The sequence below is a fragment of the Cygnus olor genome, chromosome 4 (genome assembly GCF_009769625.2).
Source record: "Cygnus olor isolate bCygOlo1 chromosome 4, bCygOlo1.pri.v2, whole genome shotgun sequence".
In the NCBI taxonomy this organism is placed as follows: domain Eukaryota; kingdom Metazoa; phylum Chordata; class Aves; order Anseriformes; family Anatidae; genus Cygnus; species Cygnus olor.
This window is the reverse complement of record NC_049172.1, coordinates 43,351,553-43,376,004: the sequence shown is the minus strand read 5'-3', so window position 1 is coordinate 43,376,004 and position 24,452 is coordinate 43,351,553. Positions and strand designations below refer to the sequence as shown.

The 24,452-nt window shown below is 40.0% G+C and overlaps 1 long non-coding RNA gene across 1 annotated transcript in view; it reads left to right on the top strand.

Moving 5' to 3' along the window:
* The window catches only part of LOC121069485, a 125,560-nt gene that overhangs the window by 9,038 nt on the left and 92,070 nt on the right, over positions 1-24,452 (top strand). The window contains exon 2 of the long non-coding RNA XR_005819453.1: positions 2,086-2,296. This is a non-coding gene — a long non-coding RNA (uncharacterized LOC121069485). The remainder of the gene's footprint in view (positions 1-2,085; positions 2,297-24,452) is intronic.

Sequence of the window (24,452 nt, the reverse complement as noted above, 5' to 3'; positions counted from 1 at the left end):
TCTTTTTTCTTTTTCTTTTATTTTTTTACAGGTTAAGTGTGCAGACTTCCTTGATATGCAGGGATGCGGGGGTATTAGTACAGCTACGTACAAGAGCAGAGCAGTGGGAAACTTAAAGGTGCAGTACTTGCAGTTCTGACTACCTCGCCTACAGGACAGTGAAATCTTGCATGAACAAAAGCTAAACAGTGAAACTGTACGTGCTGTTTTTGTACTGGAGCTTTGTACTTTTCTCCTGAAACTGTCTTTTTGAAAACCAAACAGAATTCCTTTATCTACTATATATCTTAGAGTTTTCAAATAAACAAGCAAGCAAATACCTTCTCTTCCAGAGTATGCTAACAGGTGTTCACACAATTCAAGCACTCATGAGGTTTTAATCATTAAGCTAAACAGTTCCTTGAAAGCAGAGGAATTTGTAGTTAATACTGGTCTTTATGCTTACGCTGATCACTTCATATCCAGTCCAGTGTGCACACTGTGGTGACATGGGTTGGCCTACTTAAATAGCAAGCTGAAGAGAGAACTGAACATGTTTTTGAACTGAATGTTTCAAAGACTGTAATTGGAATTCCATTATTCATGATTAAAGCTTTATTTATTTTTTTTCCCAATATTTAGTCAAAATTCTCTAGGGCTATGGTGGGAGAAAGCACTGAGGAGCAAATAAACACAAGATGACCTACGGTAGCAATTTGCCCATGAGCGTAGCACATCACAGGTATTGGGGTGTTTGTCATGTGGCAGGCAGCTGTTCAGCCCTCTTCTTTAACCTGCTATAGTGTGTGGTTCCTCTGTTTCAATTTTTGGAAGGATACGAGTGGAGAGGAAGGTAGAAAACCTGCAACTTGGTCTGTAGCCTTTTTTTTTTTTTTTTTTTTACGTATGAGAATTATTCAACAAAAGCTGACTGCTCGGATTTGTGAAAACCACAATCTCCTGTGGTAACAAAACCTCTGACTGTTATAAGCATTGTGAAGTGATTGAAGAAGGAGGGCGGGTTGCACCATGAGACCAAACAGCAGGTAAACAAAAGGAGCATGCCATGTTCAAATGAAACAACTCCTTGTAAACCCGGAGGATTCCAGCAAGCTGTGCAGCTGTTGTGCCAAGTAGGTTCCTGGCCAAGAGAAGCGCCAAAGACGTTATGGTGAATGTCTGTAATGGGATACTAGCACTAGAGCTGCAAACTAAGGCCATTGCGAAGACTGCAGGGCTCAATGGATCAAGTAAGAAGCTTTAAATTAGTTGTTTGTGTCTTCACCATTGATATGTGAAACCCAAACAATATTCAAGAGGTTTTCTCTGGTCTCCCTAAGATTTATGTGAATGCAAATTGTATAGAGGGAGTTGGTTTTGTGCTTTGAGATCATCTCTAGAAAATGAGAAATTATGAAAGAAGGAATGTATCCTGTCACGCACTGTAATAATAAGTGTTGAAAATGATTCAATGGTCTGTAAAGTTCAGTGTGAAACTTACTCAAGTAACGAAGTTTATGAGAACAGAGCAACTGTCATTCTAGATCAAAGGTTATTGTGATTGAGTATCCTGTCTCCAGCAGGGGCTAGCAAGAGAGGGAGTGGGAAAGAGCCTGAGAAAAGGGGTATATATTTGAAGTGATCTTTTTAGCTTCCGACAGAGTCGTATAGCCATGTGCTAGTCTGAAGTTTGCATTCAGACCGCTGTGCTTGGTAGCAGCTGCTGGACATATTCCTCATCCATTTCTCTAATCTCCACTTGAACCTGTAGGTTGCTTTGCTTGATAAATCCCTGTGGCACTGAGTTTCACACTTCTTGTTTTATACGAAAAAGCACTGCCCTTGGCCTCTCTTTCTAAGTGGCTGCCAGTTTAAAAACAGGCTCTCTAGCTTCCTTTATTAGATACAGTAAATAATATCCACCTCCTGCCTTTTTTTTTTTTTTTTTTTTACCACTTCATTCCATTCATAATTTTCTAGATGTTGATTCTATGCTCTCTTAGCCAGCTGGTGTGTCCCAATTTACTTAGCTGCTTCTTGTCTAGAAGTTGTCCTCTACTTTTAACTTTTACTTAGTATGTTACCATTTTCTCTATTCTTTTCTAGTTCTATTGCATACTCTGAGACACGCAGTGTGGAGATGAATGCAGCAGTGTAATGAAAGGACCCTGATGTGCTGCCCATAGCGTGTAACCCCGCAAGGTTTCTCGTGTGAGTAAATGCCTGTGGACTTGAGCCAAAGCTAGAACTGATTAGCCTGAGAAGACCAGTACTATCACCAGACCGCGTGGTGTCAGAACAAGATAAAACTGTACAGGTAATCCTTGTTCCATGCATTAAGTTCATGATCTCTGCTTTGAGTTTACAACTGTGATGCCAATGTTTTGGGTAAACCACACGAAAAATTCCAGTGCCTAAAACAGAGGGTACCAAAACGAAAAGATGATGCTAGCAATCACAGGGTGATGAAAGACTCTGATGTGTTGAGACAAAACATTATTGCTCTTGACTCGTTAATAAAAAGCTATTGGATCCCTCTCCCCTGAACCCCCCAACCCACAAGTCAAGGCAGTCTTTTGTGCGAAGGAATTTGGAGTTCTCCATGATCTAAAATACAGGACTGATTTTGGTTATTTGCATCTGGGGATTTTAGTCTGTGACTGCTCTTAAAAAAGGGATTTTGTAGTGGAAGATATGTTTGAAGTATCTCTCAAATCTTTGCCTTCATGTAGCACTTAAAAGCAACCATTTACGCAAGCCTTATAATGCAGCAAAAATTCAAGTGGTTCCTTTCGTGGCAACATTACAAGTAAATAATTTGGGTTCAGATTGTGGGCATGTCCAGTAAATAGAGAAGAATACGTCCCACCCCCCTTGCTGCCCTGCATAGCAAATCCGGACCCATTCCCTGCAGGGAGCTGAGCAGGCGAGAGGAAGGGAGTGTCGTCCTTCTGGGAGCTATTACGGCATCCACTCCCCCCAGGAAAGAGGAGGGAGGAATTCCGACAATTCCTTGCCAAGCTATTCCAAGGACAGAGCACTTACGCCCCACCAGCTAATCAGGGCTGTTCCCGAAGGCTTTATTTTAGCATCTGGACTTCAGTAACTTTTTTAAGCCTAGTTTTGTACTGAGGATTACTGTGAATTTAGATCCAAACCATTGCTTGAGTTGCATATCCAAAATAAGCACTGTTAACAAAAGCCAAGTGCCTTATGCATTTTATTCAGTGCTAAGAGCAGTTTGACTGCTAATATTTCATGTGCTGAAAGAAATGGAGCTGTAGTGTTTCAAGCTAATTCTGGAACTTTGAAGCATATCCTACATGGCAAACTAATGCCCATGATTATGCTAGTGGCCACCGGTTTGATGCCAGTGAGACTTGGGTGCAGAAAGATACAGGAAAGAGTCTGGATAAGAAAACTAATATGTTCATTGCCATGTTTGTTTAATATTATAATATTAGTTTTTTGAAGTGCCTCTGTATATAATGTCTGCCCATGTTACCTTTTAAAATTTTTTTCCGGGTCTGCTACTGTTCAAATAAATCATATAGCAAAGCAAGAACTTATCCAGTCTCCTCCTAAAGCATGTAGGCTTAATACTTCTGCAGCCTAAGTCATTCTAACAGTCAGGGTGTTAGCAGGATTTCATTTAAACCTTTCTATGTACTTTGGAGTCACAGTTACTTTGGAGAAAAGTGTTTGGAAGGGAGGAGCAAGGTGAAAAAGGAGAACTCTGAACTAAGAGAAAGAAGAAAGCACTTAACTCTCTTTTCTCACTGTGCCAGTCTAGCCTGAGTATAAGCTTTGAGTTTTTCACTTTGTAGGAATCCACAAACACAAGTGGGTAAAACCAAGCAGGACTGAACTAGCCTGGAAACGAAATTGCTTTGTGCCACAACAGTGTTTCTCTCCAGCTCAGGCCAAGCATTCTGGCTTTATGCAGTAGATATCTACACAAAGAGAAGTCAAGCTCATTTCTTCTTGTGTTGCTTTTGCCCTTTATGCTCTAGATTTGTCAAGGAATGTAGGAATGTCTTTTATTTTTTATTTTAACCAAAGAGTTCCTAAGTGAAGGAGCAGATTACTTGTTAGAGAATGTGCATGTTAGTGAAAAATGAAGAGCAATGGGTGTAGCTCGCTCAATAGCTATTAAGCTGTATTGTACACGGTGGCTTTTTGGCAGATGTGCAGATACAAAAAGAAAGGGAACAATTCTACCAGTGTGTAGGGACATGAGTCCCAGATAAGTAGTGTTATTAACCAGTAAGGAGAACAATTAATGACCAGGTGGAGACCATCCGTTCCAGGTGCACAATCCAAGTATTGAAACGGCACTGACATTGGGAGTGAGTACACTCTCAGATGACTTTTACAGTAGCATAATTAATAAGAATTGAATACACAGATATTTGAAAGGTAACTTGACATCTGGCTGTAATGTCCTTGTCACAACCCCCTTTACTGTCTAACACACAAGTGTGTGGAAATCAAACTGTAAATGTGAAGGGATTCTGAATGGTGTCTCTCATTTGTCACCACTTCTAGGGAGAAAACTCTGTTGATGACCGTACAAATCTGTAGAGGAGTGAGACGAAAATTTGGTTGTGTTTAATGTGACATATTGTTATTTCTTGAAAGGTAGAAAAATGTCTGTTACGAGGTGATTCCTAAAGTTTTTAATTGCAAATTGGGATTCCAGGTGATTGCATTCTGTGGGGACTTGATTAGATTTGCTGTCTCCCCTCTCAGCACCCTGGGATAATGAACAATTCACTATTTCAAGCCGTTTCTAATAACGGGACAAATCTATTGGTTGGATGTTTCTGTTGAAATTATTTGTGATAAAATGACTCCTTAGAGTTACATTTGCATGGTATGGCTGAGGCTGTGCTGGGGATGCCTGCTCTACATACCTGATGCCAGGAAGTTTTCCTGAAAGATTTTTGGGGCTAGATTTCCTCTTGTGTTTGGAGCCAATGTGTTTACTGTAGCAAGGTTCACAAGTGCAGTAGGAAGAAGAGAAGTTAGCCTGAAAATGCCATCTGCAGAAGGAGGAAGTGAGAAAATTGGTGTCTTGAGAGTTACATTCTGAATTTATCTGCTGATGAAAACCTAGAGACCCTCAGGATTAGGATTAGATAGGTCAGGACTTGAAGGCAGTTAGTATTACCAGAGAGAGATGCCCAAATCCCTCTTTTGGATTTAGCTTTGTGTAGTAACTCCTAGAAAGATGTGATGTGCTAACCACACAGTTAAGCTCAGAGCATCTTTCCTATTTCACTTGGCAGCCAATTTGTTTAACTGTAGGTCACGCCAGGAAAGGAGGGGAAAAAAAAAAGGAAACAAATCAAAGCTCCTCTTCATTTTCTAGTCAGCTTTCTCACCTGGTACGTTGTGGTGCATCACCGTGGGGAGCCCGAGTTCTGCCCTAAGTTGTGGGCTGCCATACAACACCACCTGACTAACCCAGGCTGTGTCAGCTACAGGAAGTCTGAAAATGTGGTTTCCTGAAAAACAAGAGAAAGGAGGCGAAGTACGTATTTTTTTGTTTTGAAGATGGCATTATTGGAAACTCCATGAGCACTTATGTCAAAATATCTATGAAGTAGCTGTTTAGTCATAGGAACACTTGCCATTTATTTACAAGGCTTCTGTGCGTGAATTAGGAAAAATCCTTTAACACGTGTCAGACCTCAAAGAGATGAGTAATTTTGTGGAAATACAGTATGTGTCAGACGTGACTGATCGCTTGTTACCCTGAACTCTGTCCCTTGTCTTTGAGCAAGGCTTCACTAGATGTGCTAGAAATAATTCAGTATAAACCAGGCAGTGTTTGGCATAACCCACTTGCCCCTTGCATTTCAGGAGAAGAGGCAAGATTTTCTTATTGAGAAAGTATTTCCTTGACAAAAGCAAATTGTGAGGTAGCTTGGCAGTTGGTGTTTGTCTCATAAATGCTGTTTTGAATCAGGCATCTCTTCACTTTCAGATTAATAGCATCTATCTTAAGAATGCTCTTCCAAAATGCATCAGCGCTTGTTAGTGAAGCCGCCCTGTGCTGTGCAGGGGTGGCTGTGATTGTTCTCCCTCCCTGATTTCTTAGTTTTATGAGTGGAATCTGAAGCTCCAAGTTTCAGGACCCATGCTCCAAGGTAGTGGTGGGCCAGTAAAGCAGTAGGAGTGGGATTTGTAATCAAAGTCAGTGTCCCTATTCAGGCTCCATGTGTTAACTTAATTACTTTCTGAAATGATTCCCTTGAAATGTTTCATGATTTTTCTAGTGCTTTAATACTGCATCTATTATTTCCTGGACAAGTTCCTGAGCAACCTGATCTAACTGGACCTGCTCTGAGGTGAAAGCGGGACTAGATGACCTCCAAGTATCCTTCCCTATGTAAACTATCCTGTGAAAAGTAAAAGATGCTTTTGGGGCTAATATAGGATACCTAGAGTGAGTTAGGGAGCTGGGGAAAAGTACACGAACTGTTATTTCACCCAAAGATGTGAAGAACTGTTGTTTCTCTGTTTTTCTGTCTTCTCACAGTAAATTTCATGATCACTGTGCAAGACTTTTTCACAAGGGTTCTGCTAGAAAATTATCTGCAGAGAAATGAAGATAGAATTTTTGTTTGGCAGTTTATGCTAATTCAACCTTTCTTAATATCAACTCTAATTAAATTGATATAACTTTTGTATCTGAGTGCTTATAGTTTAAATTTACATGTGGAAAGTAAACATATGGCATGCAAAATGATGCATATGTGCCGAGGGTTTTAATGTGGAGTGATGCAACTTCTTTGAGTAATGCAACGTTTGGAAATTCTAGCAAGTAGAAAGCAGAGCATAGATTTCTGTAAACAGGCAGAAGGGTTAGGGAAGATAAAATATGTCACTTTTTCCCCACTAAAGATACTGACAGACTGAGGGACTACAGTGGACCTCGCTGCTCCATGCATTTCTGCAGGGATTTCAATCCTGTCAGGGCAGCATGATTTGCAACAAGGAATTGCAGGAAGTGCAATCCTCTTTGCAGTGAGCTGATTTAGTTTGTTTCTTATCTGGTTGCAGCCTACTGAGCAGTTGCAGTGCAGATTTTTGCCCTTCTCTGGATATGTGCTGTTGGAAATTGGTGAGACAGTTGTAAAGGAGAAATGTTTCTCCTGGGCCTCTGTTAAATCCCTTTGCTTTGAGCTCCCTGCTAAAACAGGTGGCTTATGGGCATATATTGGCAGGCAAAAAGGGCTGAACTGTGCACCTTGAGCATTTATGGGTATGCGATACATGCAGATTGGAATAGCACCAGTGCTGTGAAAGCTCAGCTGGAATTTTGCATTTCAAAATTTCACAGTCCTTCAGTGTTATGCTTATTTGGGACATTATAGACAGGGGTGATTTCAGTGCTTTGTGAGATCAGTGTTGCAGACACCTAATAGAGCATTTTTATAAGAATATGTGCAGTGTACGCTTTTATTGTAATTCATCAGTCAAGGACTGATGTAAGCACAAGTAAGCACTTGCTTGTATGCTTGTGAGTTCTCCTGCATGCTTGCTGTTCCAAGTGCATCTATGCCTAACGAATATGTATGGTAACAGAAGTATAGATGCACAAGGATAGCTGTTAACTCCCCAAACTTCAGTGTGTGTACTTTGAATTTTCTCAAGCAAATGTCTAATGTGTTTGTTACACAGTTCAGTTGTAGCATAAATATTAAGACTAGTACTTTGCCATTCACCAAAATGTCTGAATCCTATATCATGCTTTGTATAAAACCCCTGTAAGAGCACAGCACTTGCAAGTTTTACCTGCAGAAAAGCTTCCTGTTCAGACTTTGTCAACAGATGCACGAAACACAAGAATTACTGTTGACAGTGAACACTTTATTATGGGGCAAAAGATCCTCTTAAGAATGTAAGGTCAGCAGTCGGAGTGAAGAATTTCTTACACACATCAACACTCAAATGTTTGATGCCTAATCCTTTAATATGATTTTTATGGATTGATTTCAACAGGAATTCAAGGACAAATCTTCAGTAGCTGAACTGCCTTCTAGCAATAAGCTGGTTTTGTTGGAATTCATGTTCAAAAGTGATCTTACTCTGGTTATTTTTTTAATTTTTGGCTACTATATGCCAGAGGCCCAATCCTGTAGTTCATCTTCTATTTCTTTTTACTATTCCTTCCTGAAGTAAACTCTTGTTGACCTTTTTGAGTATTTGGTAAACCAAATATTTATATTTATAGAGGGACTTCATAGGGTGATTTTCAACTTTCTAATGCAGATGTCTTTAATGCTTCAATTATTACATTATACGTGGAAACATGCAAATTACTGGAAAGTTGCAGAAGGCTTTGTGAGAAAAAATAGTTGTGCATATCCAAATGCTTCCTTTCTGTTGAAGTTACATCTCTCTCAGGTAAGAAGTGGAGCTGTCCTGATCATTTGTCATTATTGAATATTAAAGAGCATTAATGAGCAATGTAAGTCTTCACTCTTCTGGCCAACTAAGGCAGCAAAGCTGTGCTATCTAATTCAAACTTGTGTGTATACATGCTCATGAGTGCGTGAATGCTCGCATATTGGTATTGCAGCGACTTAGGATGGTTGGGATCAGAAGCAAAACTTGCAGTTATTGTGTGTTAATTTTATTGGTAAATTCGTGGATAATTTCCAGCAGACATTTCCTAAAAAAAAAGTCCACAAACACCACCATATTTTCTTAGCCTTTGTTTTAGTGGTTGAAACTAAGCTAGGCAATTAAGTAAACTAAGCTTTTAAAGTTAAGCATGATAGTCTACTTTCCTCAGGAGTTAAGGGAAGTCACTGAAGTTAGGGAAGGAATAAAAATAAATAGCATGTCTTTCGTAAAATGGAATCAGAGGTTACTGATTTGTAAACTTAAAAACACAAACAAAAAAACAAACCACCAAACCTGTCCAGATATAGCATTTCACTGTAATTTATTTTGTGATAGACGCTCTCAGTGAGACGCAGCTGTAAATCTCTCCTTCAGGAACTACTCAGCGGGGGTCTACTTCATTCAGTATTAGTAGTCTGAGATTTCAGTGTCACTTAGCATGAAATCCCTTATAATTAAGAGTTTTGAATTTGTTCACCATTTCACTAAAAGGCACCTCTAAAATTGCAGTTATTAATGGGAAATGAAGAAAGATTTGCAAATACTTACTATCGAGCTATTCAGACAATCTGGATAGCAGTTCCTGACTAATGTCTGAGGTATTGTGTGTTGTGCATGCAGTTGCTTTTTGTCCCTGTGACATCAACTACACTGTTGCAAGATGGCAGCTTACCCCAAAGGTTTTGGTTGTGTGATATCCTGGCACCCTGGTATCCTAGGGCAGACAGTAACAACTGGATGACTATCATAGATACTTGTCTGGGCTGGCAGTGTTTAAATTCTGTAGGGTTTGTCAATCTTGTAAAGCAACTACTGATTCAGAACAGTTTCCATTGTATGTGTGCCTAGAACCCTTTTCACTTACAGGTGGACTAGGTGACTTCTTTTGCATGGCAAATGGTGTTGGGTTTGAGTAAACTTAGTTCTTCATTAATTTCTCTGTGCGAGTCCATTCTGAATGTCTCTAGAACTTCGATTTGTTATCCGGAGACTCAGTTAGTCCTTCTTCCCTTCCAAAAACAGCCTCTGCCTTTTATCAGTAAGTCTTTCTAAAGTTTTCTAAGCTGTCACTGCTGTTCTGTTCTGTTTTAGGGTACCTTTCTCTAGTAACACATTGTGTGGAACATCACCCTTCTCTGAACTGCTGTGTAGTCTGCAGTGAGCTCAGGAAAAAGAGGCATCTGAAAGCTACTAAAAACTTCAAGTGCTTCATAGCCATCTGTTGTCAGAAATAAAGATACCTCTAGATTTATGTGATTGCTAAAAACTTTTTTCCAGCTGTTGCTCATCAGTGAATTTTAATCTGGAAGAAAGCAAAGGCTTTTCACTGGACCATTGTTCCACCTGAGGTACTGCCTTAGTTCACTGCACTTCAGATATCCACTGATCTCTCTGAGCAGAGGAGCTGGACACAGGTTTATCTTGTTTAGTGTGTGTGAGTTCTGCCTGATCTGCTCTGTTTAGTGTGATCTGCCTGTTCAAGGACAGTGAACGTCTTAGACTATGCCGTAGTACTTGAAACAAGAAGGCTTCCCAGTTTCTGGGACTAGGTGCATGTGCTAGACATGCCCTCAGTCTTTATCAGGGTGAGATTCTGGGCTCAAACTGAACTTCCCTTTCACCTTGTTTCTCCTTAGAGGCAATCCAGGTGAATAGACTGGATGTGAGCCTCAACACACTACAACAGGTCCCAGACCTGGATGGTTTGAGGGCAAAGAGGGAATGTCAGGACTGGAAAGCATGCCAGGGTATCATCAGCAGGGATCTGGGCAAGACCTTAGAAGACCTGTCAACTACAAAGTATCTAAACAGGTTTCATCAGTTTAATTTCTCAAGTTTCTTGAGGTTGTTCTATTGCAAACCTTCTCATCATTTTTACATAATGTTGCCTCTGTATCTCCATGTTATCCTTGGAAGATGTGGGTAAGGCTCATGGGAGGATAGATTTTTAAAGATCTCTTGAGGAGCTCAACATGAGTTGGGCTTTCTCTGTTGGGGCATATTCACCACTTTAAATTCTGAACATCACCTACCTGTCTGCTAATGCCTGAGGCTTTACTGTCATTGCTGATACTGCATTTATAGCACTGTATTGGCTTGAATACTTTGTCCAAAATAAAATGAATAAGTGCTTTTTCCTTCTTTCCTTCTTTCCTTCTTTCCTTCTTTCCTTCTTTCCTTCTTTCCTTCTTTCCTTCTTTCCTTCTTTCCTTCTTTCCTTCTTTCCTTCTTTCCTTCTTTCCTTCTTTCCTTCTTTCCTTCTTTCCTTCTTTCCTTCTTTCCTTCTTTCCTTCTTTCCTTCTTTCCTTCTTTTTTTTTCCCTAGAAATGTTTCTTATACTGAATTATATGGCTTTTTGTTTGAAAATCTGAGCTTTATACAGAAACTAGTCCAGGTTTCTTCTTTCCTGCTGTACATGAGAATATTTAACAATATAGGAAAAATATTGAACATGGGCTTGTTTTTCTTGATTTTTTTTTTTTTTTTTTTTAATTGTGGACGATTGGGCAGAATAGAGAACTAAGAAGCTCAGAAACGTATATGCAATGGCTATGAAGCAGATGGCTTGAAAGGTTTGTTTTATTCTCAGGTTCTATTTGTGACTTATTAGACCTGTGCTGAAACTATTTTTATTCTATAATCTAGGGGTAGAAAATTACACTGACAAAACTTTCAGGTAATCTTTAGTAGCAGCTGCAGCAATCAAAGGCATCCAGTGCCTTTCCTGCAAGGAAAGGGTTATCTATCCTCTCAAATGTGAGAGCACACCCTGCTCTAGCCTGCAGGCACAGAGATAATAATAGCATGGAAGGATGGCAGCCGGTGCTCTGGAACGGTTTATGAGGAGGAAGTCCGCAATTACATATTTCTGGGCAAACATTAACCAAGACTGAAGCCTAGCTTCGAAGAAAAACAACAGACTGGAACCTCCAGTAATATAGCTGTTATGTGGACTGAAAACAGCAGTCAAACATTCATGTAGCATTAGAAGCAAAATAAGAATAGCCTGATGACAAAGCAAAAGGCTTGATAATATTAGCATATCCTGGTGTGCGCTTGCAGAAAATATCTCTTTCCTGACCCTGCCCTCCAGTGATATTGGAAAGAGCAAGGAGATTTTTTTTTAAGTACTGTCTAGCTTTGTGAAAACAGACTTAAGCCAAAGTAATGGAACTATTGTTTGCTGTGCTCATGGCCTAGTCCATTTATACGTGTGGTTTCAGAGCGTACCACCATGCACTGAAGTTTCTCCTTTAAAAAACAAGTTACTTTGGGCATCTCTCAATCACTGCGGTTACCATGCTAGAAACAATTGCTATTCTGTGCTGTGGTTTTGTAAAGTAACAGTCTTATTTAGAGCTTTGTGTGCTAAACTTGGATATGTCCACTCTATTGTAGACTGTGTGTACCTAAAAATGGAATTGTTACGCTAAAATTAAACAGACAGCCAAATGATACACACTTCCTCTCCTTTGTTTTTTCTGACAGACCACAATTACTGCAAAGAAGTTGTCCACTCATTACTGCGAGCTCTGGGGAAAAGGAGGAGTGACAGTATGTAGACCAATATAGCGTTAGTCTAAAGAGACACTTGCTGTGGCAAGCATAGCATGTAAATTCCAAAGTTAAGCACTCTGGAAAATGTCCAAAAGATGAAGATACAAACATTATCCCTGCTAGGGGGAAGGAAGGGAATCTAAAATATTCTCTATGAAGATATTTAATTGGCATTTTTTCTTCTCCCCCCCCCCCCTTTTTAAAGGGCGAGACAGCTGTGAGTGAGAAACAAGCTTGGGTTAGGCTAATGGAATCAGGTTTGATTGTAAAAGTTGTAGTTCATCTGTTTTTAGCTGAGCTAAAATAGACTAGGTATCTCAGGAGATAAGTTCAGTGTTCTATCATTATTCATTGCTAGGCCACAGGCATACCTTCTGCTACTGATCTGAAACCAGTAACATCAGCTACAATGAAGTTACTGGCTCAGATTACTTCATGGTGGACAGATATTCCTATCCTAGTGCCCATCTTCACAATTAGTACTGATTAACAGTCATCTGGCAACCAAAAGTCCACAGAGACTGGAATGGAAAACGCGGTTTTGGGTACTCTGTTGTGAGGTACCTCTTTCAAGAAAATATCTTCCTAAAACAGCTGCTCCTGCTTTGCCTACTCCGATGATGGAAAACTGTGTTCTTTGGTTTTGTCTCTTCTCTCTTGTGCCCCATACTAGTTATTTGTCATTTTGTTAGGGCCAAAGTAACTTTTAACAACCCCCCCACCCCAGGTGTTTTAGCAGGTTAAGGTTCTAAAAGTATTTTAACAAAAAAAAGTAAGCAGTGAATTCTGTCATGGAATGATATCTGCTGTGTTTATGCTTGCATTTTAAAAACCCAGGATATTGCTGGATAATTACCAACAGATTATTTTAGGTACACATGAAGAAATATGCTTCTGGCACTTTTGGAAAGGACCAGTTCTAGGGAATAGGAAGAAGAACTGGCTTGTTGTGATTAGTATAGCTGGAATTTATTATAATAAAGGAATAAAGATAGGCATATGTACTAATATTTTAATCCAACTAAAATAAAATCATTTTTGTGTAAAATAGGTAAATAGGCGAGAAGAATACAGGGAGAATGAGAGGGGACCTGAAGTACCACCTGTTTTTGAAAAAGGACTGCAAGCCTAAGTTTGATGAAAAGCCTTATGTGTGGGGTTTTTTTTTTTTTTTTTTTTAATGGTCAAATCATAGCTTACAGATAAAAGCTGCATAGGTCTTTCAGACTTTCTTTTTATAATTTTCTTCTTTCAGATGATGTTTCTGAAGGTTGAAATTGCACTTAGATTAAACATTTATATATATATATATATTTAAGCTTTTGTAGGCCTGTTATCACCTGAATAGCAGCAAATTTGGTCCTCACTGAAGAAGACTGTCTTCTGCTGGTATGTCCCTCTCCTATTGGGAATCTTGGCATCACCTCAGTGAACCAGCAAAGGATGGGAATCTAGGTGGAATATTCAAGTCAGATTTTTTTCACCTTTTTAAAAAGTTACTCATCACATTGTCATTCATAATCATCTTCCCGTGTGACAGGATGGGATAGTCAGATCCCAGAGAGAGAAAGCTAAATTTGTCAGCTCCCAGAAGGCTGAAGTAAGCATCCTTTTGACTAACAGTCTTTGAGCACAGCCGGGAGCAGTATGAATTTGGAGTTACATGCTGTTGAGCGGCACTGAAAATATGGTTGTGTAAGTGTAGCTAGTGGTTAATGATTTTTCTTTTCTCATTCTCTTTGTGCCTTCTGTGCTCCCTGCTCTGTATGTGAGAACAGGAAGGAGGATTTGGATGGAGCAGTCCAACCCCTTCAGCTAACTGAATCAATGTGGTTGTTTATTTCTAGAAGTCTTTAGTCTTCTCTTAAAAAAAAAAAAGGCAAAATTGGACAGACGTCTTTTGACACTACAGAGTGGAAGGTGGGACTTTAACAGTCTTCTGCCCCCTGGGAGCTCTACATGATGGCTCTTCCAACTTTGCTTACATTGAAACTTGATGTTGCCTAGGCATTTTTCTGTATAAGCTGTCTCCTTAAAAGGACAACTTCCCATAAAGAATCTGTTTACAGTCTCAGGGCCTCTATGATCAGCTGACTTCACAAGGCAAAATGAAATGCAAAGACTTGAGAGCTTCCAGAGGTAGAGAGAGGGAGCCCTGAACTCCACACTGGATGTGGAAGAGGGCTTTCTTCATCTTTGTGCTGGTGGTCAGAGTTGACAATAAAGATGAATTAAACAGATCCTCAGTAAGTGCAGTGGTTACATTGCAAATGAAATGACTAAAAATTGCAAGAAATCTTATCACTGGGAGTGAACATATATTACATTGTCTCAGAGTCTCATTTTGACTCCCTAGTGCATTGCTTCATAGTGCAAGCCTCCGCAATAGTGGGTGTGAGAGAGAGCCTTGTGTAGGCAATGTGGTGTTGACAAGTGCCTTGTACCATCTGCCTCCTTCCTCCACAAATCCATCAGCATCCATGCAGCAGCTTGTACTTGGTACGAACACTGAAAGGAGATGTAATTTGGATTTAATCATTAGCAAATGTCCCTTGACTGTTTCTCAGTTGCCCATCTGAGTTTAATTCCAAGAGAAGGAAACCCTGATGTATTCCTGCCTTCAGGTATAATTACTTCAAGACAGATTGACCGTTTAAGCACACACGACACTGCTTAGCTTTAATTAGAGTAAATTGGCAGAATTTATATGACCGGTAGTTTTGGGGACTGTCAGATGTATGAAAGTATATTTTGCATATCATTTCCTGCTGTGGCTAAAACCAAGGTACTAGCTGAAAGGCTTGTAATTAGGATAAAAACACTTTGTAAATTTAACCCTATATCCATTAGGAACAGAAGGTAACTGGCTGGGGGAAAAAGGTGGTGGTGCTCTGGGAAGAGAAAAGCAGCTGAAATGGAATATGAAGCAAGAAGTTGTTGGAGATTGTGCTGTAACACAGAAAAGTGTTATTATCAGAGTGAAATCTTTGTAGACAGTCACAGGTGATTTGTAAGTGAGTAAGAAAGATTTATAAACCTAAAGTTAATTTTTTGGAAGGGTGTTCTGGAATATCATGTAACCCCAGTGTTGATTATAACTGAGATTAAAAAGAAAAATAGGTTTGGCTGGAAGTCCTGTTACAACAGGTTCTGATGCATTGACTCAGTGTCCTGGACTACCATCAGCCTTTGCTATGTTTGCTGACTTGACCCTCAGCTGCAACTTGCCTGTCAGCTAACAGCTGTGCAAGCAGCGAGTGTTTAAGACAAAAAAAGATCCCCAGTCATTGGACGGTAGGTGAAAATCAGAAGTGCTATTGATCCCCTTCTGCACTGAGCATGGAGAGGCATTGCTCAGAAATCTGAAGGGCAGTGTCCCTAGCTGCTGTGCTCTAGATCTCTTGATTAGAGAAGCACCTTCCTTCGAGCTGCGTGGTGCAGAGAGCCTGCTGGTGCGTGCTCGTGGATGTTGTCAGTGTGGTTTGGATGCACTTTCTCTGCTGTCTGACTGCCAGTGAAACTGTTCTCAAAAGTTAAGGAAGATGAATGGTCCTCAGTTCTTCCACGGAAAAGGAACAGCTGGGGTCAGGATGGCATTTGAGTTTGTTTGCCTGAGGATGCTGCAAATATAGTGGGCCCAGAAAACTTAACTATTCTGCTTTCCCCTTTCTATTTTCTTCATTAGTTGTCCTGAGACATGTGAAGAAAGCAGGGGGTCTCTGACCTTTAACACTTGGGTCCCAGTCCTTAACTTGCTGAACAGCTTGGTATTTTTCTGAGAAGAGAGTCATTTCCATGTCAGCCATGCTGGCTAGGACAAAACTGTCCTTTAATGTGTTCCAAGAGTGCCACTTGGAACGTGATATATCTGGATCTAATGGTCCACTGACACTTTCTTTTTCTACTCAAGGTGATGGAGTCCATATGTGGATTGAGGTGAATTTCTTGTGTTAATCATGAGATAGGCTAGTCTGCTTGCTCCTTGTTTCTTACAGCTTTCATAGAATTTTTTTACTCTGTGATCCAGCTTGAAAGCAATTAGCAAGATCTGCGCCTGCTGATGAGGTAACAGCTTGCTGCCAGCACCCATTCTTCCAGTACAGCATCAGTACTTCAGATTTCAATCACCCTAATGTCTCTGCTTTCAGAAATGGAGTCACAGCATTAATGATTTTCATCTTTTTCCCAAGATCATGCCTTAGCAGAGTGATGGCAGAACTACAGTAAGAAAGTCTGAGGGAAAAACACTAGAAATTCCTTGCTGTTCATTGTTCTCTTTTAATGCATGTGTTGCAGTTGTGGTTTGTGCGAAGGAGCAGTTTTTCTGAAGTTGAGTATTCTCGGCTAAGTGAAAGGGCTGAAAGAAGGGTTCAAGATGAGCCAAGAGGGTTTAGTGCAGCAGAGGAATGGTGACCTTTTTGGTGGTTCAGCTGCGCACTTGTAGCTAAGCCCTATACAGGTGTATGCATGTTTTTTCCTCTTGCTTTTATTTTTAGTAGGGTGCTGGGGATGCAAAACAAATATGAAACATTTAGGACAGCAGTTTGCACTGTGGCCAGTGTGTCTTCTGCAAAGTTAATCCTCCCAAATACTTTTACAACGGAAATCACAGACTTGTATTTTTCACTGCATGGCATGTCATGAACTAGAAACTTGGTTAATGGCTGCTAATAATTCCTGAATTCTCCTCTTCAGGGAGTCTTTGCTCAGGGGAGCTGTTATCGTTAATCTGGTTAAATCTGGATGTTTTCCCTTCTTTTCTTATATTGTTTGTTCTGCTTTGAGCTAGTTACAGTTCATTTATGTCTGGTGAAGGAACAAGTGGTATTCGCCACAGTCGGCTGCAAGGGCTCCTGGGCATCCATTTGCATAGGCCTTGTTACAAAGGCAGACCACATCCTGGCGAGGACAAAGTGCTGTCTGATACACAGCCTGCATACACCAGTGCCTCCCTGGAGGGGAGCCAGGATGTGGGCAGGCTTTGTAAGAAGGCACTGTTTTAGGCTGTGTGGAGGTTGAGGGAAGGGATAAACCAACTAAATTAATCTTTCTTTCCATTCTCTGGCAGAGCTTCCACCAGTCAAAATATGCATATGATTCACTCGGTATAAATTTTTCCTGTGCTTTTTGTTTGCTGTCATCTAGGAGAACAGCAGGGTGTCATTCACTTGGCTGTGTTTTGCTTGGAGCACCGAATATTTAGGGAAGACTGAGGACCCCAGTTTAGGTAACTTCTTGCAAAGATATTCTTACTCTAAGAGGTATATTTGCAACCAAGTGATAACTGTAACATGTTCATCATCTTCTGTACAACAAATTAAAACAACAGCAACAAAAAAAACCACAAACCCATACAGTGTAAGTATTAGGATTTAACCTTCAAGCTCTCGCTGACAAGGGTAGGTAAACAAACATATGCTTGTCAGCTGTGGCTGTCTCTTACTCTCGTGTAATAGAAAACCTAGGCTTGTGGGGAAGAGGGTGAAGATGCTACTGTGGTACAAATACAAATTGTTATTATCTGCAAATTAAGAACAATAAGTCCAATCCACAAAGCATTCAGTAGTTTGTCTGAAGTTACAGTTGGTGACAGAGTTGGAGATGTTATCTCAGATCTCCTGATTCTGGTTGTGTAAAAATCATGGAAACATCTGTAGTACTGACTTTATGGTGCTTTTATTAAATGAAAATATGAATTTGGCAGAATGCTGAATGCAGCTCAGAAAGGGTGTTTTTTAAAAGGAGCAGGATTGCATCGATTTTTTTTTTAAGCCTCACACTACACTTCTCAGTTGAGAGAGTTATCATGTGGCTGCAGGATTTTAATAAACCTTTTTGCAGCTAAAATAAAACATTGAGGTTTGATGGGAAAGCGGATTGAAGTGGAACATTGGTTGCATCAGTAAATGTGCCTTATTCTCAATTGGCAGTGGTGACTGTGAGTCAGTATGTTTGTTTCAGCCTCTAAAAATACCATATGTCTTTATAATTCCAAACAAGTTCTTATGATGGACAGAAGCAGTGCTCTTTATTGCTTAAATATGGCACAGTGTCTGCTGCATATTGAATCTCTCTGAAAACAAACTAGCCCACATCCTGATAGACCGCTGTTTTGCTGCTGTGTACCTCATCAAAAAGGGTGAATTGACAAAGGTGTAAAACTTCAGTTAGTTGTGGGAAAGCAGATCCTCTGCTGTATGTTTGCAGATGCTAGTGACCAAAGTTAGTCCTGGCATAGGCAGGTGAGTTTTCCATTCAAGCTGAAGGGAGGTGTCGCCGTCTGTGCCAAGAATGAACTCTTTAAAAGTGTAGTTGTGGGTGAACTCCTCACAGATTTTGTTTATCCACTTTTGGGTAAACACGTTTTCCTAAAAACTACTGTGTAAGACTTTACCATATGATTCAGTATCAAAACTACGTGAAATTAGCCATTTTCCTTTGGATCTTGTGGTTTTGACCTGAGAATTATTCTGAGGTTTTTAGTTTATGTGAATCTTGAGTAGAGCAAAAATGGAGTAATTTTGTTTAAACCAACAAGAGTGCTTCGGGAAACTACCTATCTCCTAGAATAATTTCTGGGATCCCCGTTGGCACAAGACATTTAAAAGTAGGCAAATACACAGGATGAGACTGTGTTTTTCTTCACTGACTTTGTTCAAGCCTGCTTCTGGACAAACTCTGAAAGGAGGCTGTTTTTATATTTTATTGGGAACTATCCAGCCATTCACTGGTGGGATTTAAGTCATATTGCCTTGAAATGCTGGAGATCATTTGCTGGTATATATTCTGGTAGAAGCCACCATACAGTCTAATGTTCTGGACATCTTATATGTATTTTTCTGCTTGACTGATCTGCAGGTGCTCCAAAGTTGTGAAACTTCCCTTACAGTGAGGAGTCTTTTGTGTTTTAACAGGGAAAAAGCCATAAAGTCCCCAAACACACACAACTTTTGATCTAGAGCTTATTTTCTTATTTGTTCTGCAACCGTTAGGGTGAAATACTACAAAACATCAGGATGTTTTTACAGTCTCTCTTACATGCCCAAAATCCAGGAATAACTTCAGATTACCGCATTTTAGCTGGAGTTTTTAAATTTGTAGTTTTTTTTCTTTCTTTCTGTATGGTTATAGAAAGATAAACAGAAATATATGATAAATCTGTTGAATTGCACAGAGTAGCTGTCAGAAGCATTGTAGAGAGGATTCCTTATCCAACTGTCGAGTGTCATGGAATATTGTACCATTTTTTTGTCAGTATAGCTGTATTTGAGGATACAACATTTATTTAGACAAGTGCTGAACTTAAAGGCACCAAACTAAAGATGAGGGCTGTTTATGTATGTAAGAGTTGTCCAAATATGAACAGCTGGCAGAATTTAGAGTTCATTTATAATACCATGCAAAATAAATTTCTTCCTATGGTTGGTGAACCCTTTCTCTCCCAGATAGTCCCAAATCAGGTTAGTTATATTTACTTTCAGAGGTGTGTGATATGCCTAATGAGGTGCATAAAATTTTACTTTACTCTTACATCGTACACTTCCAGAACAGTCTCAGAGAAATTTGATAATGGGTTTACTGTTGCTCTAACCACAAACCTTATTGTGGGTTTTCTGTTCATCTTATATGGTGAGTGTGGGAACATCTGGAGGAAAAGTGAAAATAATTTTTCTCTTAGCTTAATTAAGCTGTAACACACTATCTCCACTTCTTCTGAGTGCTAGTGTAGCATTGCTTTGATGGTGTAATACCAGGAAGAACAGATGCAATGGAGCAGACTGTTGTGTTCTGTTCCAGCTCTTTATTATTCTCTAACTGCAGAAAGTGTTTTTTACATGCAGCATTATTACTGCCTATTTTTTTTCAGTGTAATACTTAAAAATTGGTATCAGGTACTTATCAGACACTTGAAATCAGGTAAGACTCATGAAACGGTTAAAGCTGAAAAACGAGCCTCATCTCCCCACCCTGTCTTGTAGCTTTGCCTTTTCAGCATGTATTTATTTTTATTTTTAAATTAGGGACATGGCCAGGCCATAGGAAGTACTAAAGCTTTACTAGAGTTGCATGTGAAGAAGGAAACTTTATTTTGCGGGGGAGGAATCTGCTCAATAAGCCAATATATGGGTTCCTATGTCAGCTGTACTACCCTTGTTAAAGTCTGTTACTATAGGCCTGCCTCTCCTCCTGTTATTGTCACTTGAAAAGCTCTAAAGCCATCATTCTCTATTTATCTGGTTTCTGAGAGAATGGGAAGAGCTGTTTCAAATCCCCAGGAAACATGATGAACAAAGGATATGATTTGCTAGGTCAGACTAATGGCTTATCTCCTAGCTGCTCTCTGCCTTTGGCCTTAATCAGTGCTTCAGACAACAGTGGTATTTCTTTCTAGGTATCTATCCAAATGAGAGGCTAAGGATTTTTTTTTTCCTCTGGTCAAAAAACCACAATTGTTTTATACCTTGAAGTACACTTTTTTTTTTTTTTTTTTTTTTGTAGGAATGACTTTGTTTATTCAGCAACAAATGTGGCTTGCATTCAAAGCTCTATTCCAAATGTTTGCCTTGATGTGCCAGTTACATAAAAGCAAAAAAAAGTCACATCTAAAATTGTGATTCAGAGACAGAATTAAATTTCATCCAGAGGGTGCCTAAAGGAAATCCCAGCTAATGCCACAGGGCCTACAGACCTTCAAGCTGCAACTTAGGAGCAGCCAGGATATTGTGGAGACTTTTTTTTTTTTTTTTTTTTTAGGTAGACTGTTCTCAGTCTACCTCAGGACACAGAGAATTTCATTTTGCACTCTTTTTTTTCTGGAAGAATCTATCTCCTGTTTTGCTTGATTTAGAAAGAGAGGGAGAAAACAACGCTAAGAATTTCTTTTGAGTTCTTTATGAGAGGATCACGGAGGTGAAAAGAGAGGGCAGTGCACCTGAAAACCAAACTCTCAAAATCACACTCTGAAAATCTTAATTAGCTAAAAACTGAAGTTAAGCGTAGTTTGGAAAAACAGTGGGTTTTATTTCAGTGTCTCTTGTTCCAAATACAGCCATTTTGTCTTAATTGTTGCTACACTAAACAATACAGCCATGTTTTGAGTCTATAAATTATTGCTGTCATAAACTGCTGTAGAAGACCACTCACTATAGGTTTGGGTGCATAACTGTTCAAGACCCCAGCATGTATAAAGCTTGTTTTCCCTTATTGGAGAGCTGCACTGTGTGCACTGTTTAGTGCAGTGGCCTCAGCTCTTGAATAGCAATTTTGAGCAGAGATATATTCATAAGAGTGAAGGATGATATGCAGAGCACAGCTGTCCCCTGAGCGAATGTGACCTGTGTAGCAGTGGTGCAGGCTCTTGGAGAGAAAGGAACTGTCTCTCTGCATGAGACATCTTTTGTGCGCCCGTCAAAACACAAAATATTTGTTACGAATGGAATACTTACTGGAAAAGTAACAAAATAAGTAGAGAAATTTTATTCTCTTATTTCTCTGGATTTTTCCATCATCTTCTCTGACTTTTAGGGGAGATTCCCAGTGGTGTGCTGTAGAAGTAGCAGATTCATCAACGCTGCTGGTGACAGAAGCTAACGTGTGTCAGTGCGATATGCTTGCAGGCATAAGGTTTTCTATTTTTAGAGAGCATGAATTCCTGAGCAACAGGTCTGCATGTAGAAGGCTTGTCTGTGGCTCTGGGATGATATTACTGGATTACATGCTGTAGGAATCCTTGCAGTGCTCTGGCTGGCTCAGGCAGATTTCTTCCAGGGGTCTCTGGACAGTGTAAATCAGAGACAGCATTAACATCCCTACCAAGAATGAGGCATGTACACTGGTGCGGAGCAAGGGTGAGATCATGACCTCTCCCTCGCTGTCCTTTTCCAGGCAGCAAGAAACTTCTCTGCCCGTTTTAAGGGCAAACGGAAGATGGTAGGCGATCTGCATAGGTTTTATTCTGTATATGTGTTAGGAGGATCTCATTAAATGTCTATGACTTGCTTTTTCCTCTAATATTTCAGTTCTCAGGCCTGGATTAGCCATTTCTGTCTCACAGTCAGAGCTGCCCAATGCAGAATAAATAAAAGAGGTCTGCAAGAATCTCTTTGTACTTCTGTAGTCAAAAGCCTGGGCTGCCATTCGGAGACCTTGCCAGCTATTTCCAAAGGGGTTTTCTGTGTCTTCAACTTCTTCCTTCTTCTCTACTTCATTTTGAATTCATAAAACAGAGACAGTAATCTTTTTGTCATAGGATGACTAGCTTATATATATATAAGGTTTCTGAGGTGATATATAATATTTCTGAGGTGAAATTTATATATATATATAAATAAATTTCACCACAGAAAAGACATCTAGAGAGAAAAGTATCTTGTTCGGTTGCTGTTTGCAGGACTGAAGATGGCCCACTGAGCAGATGCAGTGCTGACTGGTTTCCATGTTGAGCACAGATGGTAAAATTCCCTCCTGTGCAAGGGGTGTGCACGGTTGCTTTGCATCACTTCAATCCCACTTAAGGGCTATTTATGATGCTCAAGTAAGACTTAAGTGCTGCAGTTCTGGCTGGCACAACAGGAAGGAGGAACGTGGGTGAATCTTTCAGAAGTGCCAGGAGACAGTAACTTCTGCTTTGATGCTTCTTGTGGATTTATTTCTAGTTTTATGAGATATTTCTGTAATGAGAATCAGCGGAATTTTGGGTTCAAAATCACAGTGGTGTGTCTGGATCGTTTCTATGCCACCTCATTTCTTTGTCTTCATTTACTGTGTCACCACAACCAAGTTTCTAATGGAGGACTAATTAAAGGCTATTAGTCAGTGGTTTTGGTGACTGGTTTCTCTTTCTTGGATTTGGACTTAAGAAAGTAATTCCTCTCTGTGTTGTCCTCCTATAAATCTTGCCATTGTGAAATTTATATCACTTTAAATAGAGATGTGCCTGCAAACTTCAGCTTCCATTAAGATACTTCGGAGGCTGAGCTCAGCTATCTGGTTATAAAACTTGAATCCCGAGTTGTTTTCAGGCTCCCAACTGCTGTGTCCCTATGAACTTGCAGCATTTAGATGTGCAGATTTCACCTGTCTTATCGAGTTCTCTTGTTACCTGTTGATTCCATCACGTAGCCTGCGTGGCGGGGGGTGGTGGTGGTGAAATCGTGAGCTGCTAAGCATGCAGTCTTGCAAAAGCTCTTGGTTTGCAGCTTCCTCCCTTCAGTAGCAGTAAAATGCTGCTGACTCGCATACCGTGGATACCTGTCTATCTACTTAAAGCAACCAGATAGCGTGCTTTATGGGTACAAGGGTCAACTGGACAGGTTCATGAAAGAGAAATTAATTGAGGGTGACTAAACAGATAAAAAGAAGTCTGGCACAGGAAGTCTCTGATCCTCAAATGGCTGGCTGCTGGGAGACTGCCAGGGAGGTATCTGTGCGCTCACCCAGTTCTGCTCTTTTTTATCCATCTGCTCTCAGCTGTTATCAGGGGACAAGGTGTTGGCATAGATATCTTGTTCTGAAAAAGTGTGGTAGCTCTTACGGTCTTGTACATAACCTCTTGCTCCAAATTAGAAAATGTTACTGTATGAGCACCTGCTTTAATCAGGTGAGACCTTTTGACTCTAGAAGGATCAAGAAGCAAACCTGAAAGATCTGATACTGACATATACTTTGTTTCAAAGCTTGCTTTTTCTTAAAAATATCAAAGTATTCAGCTTCCCATGGAGCTACTATGTTCTTTCACTGCGAATTTGCCCTTATTGTGTTTAAATTTTTTGAAGCAGATATATTGTTTGTTTTTGCCTTTAAAATTCAAACAGAATTGGACTCTGAACTTACACCTAATGAATAGTCTGCCTTATGTGAGGGTTATGTTTTTTGAGGTCTTTATAGCTGGTTTAATTCTTCCTGTGCTGTTTGCTGTGACTCGGAAGTGGAAATGTCCAGTGAACTCATACTGTCTTTTTAAATCCTAATGTGTTAAGGTACTTAGGTGCTTAATTAACGTAGTAACTAAGTAACTAAGCTGTAAGCAAGTTCAGTCTGAGTGGCGCCCTATCAGGAGCATGAGTGGGCACTGTTAGTAGCATGGAAAATGAGAGGTGCTGCTTGATTAGCAATGAGTGAAGCATTTCTGATAGATAGAGGGCTTTATCTCTGTATTAATGAAGCCTGAACCAAAGTCAGCAAATCTGGCTGCTTAGCTGGCAGCTCCCAAATAGCGAGTGCAGGTAGAGCAGGAGCTGATGAGCAGGTAAGCGATCACCCAGTCTGCCTCCCCA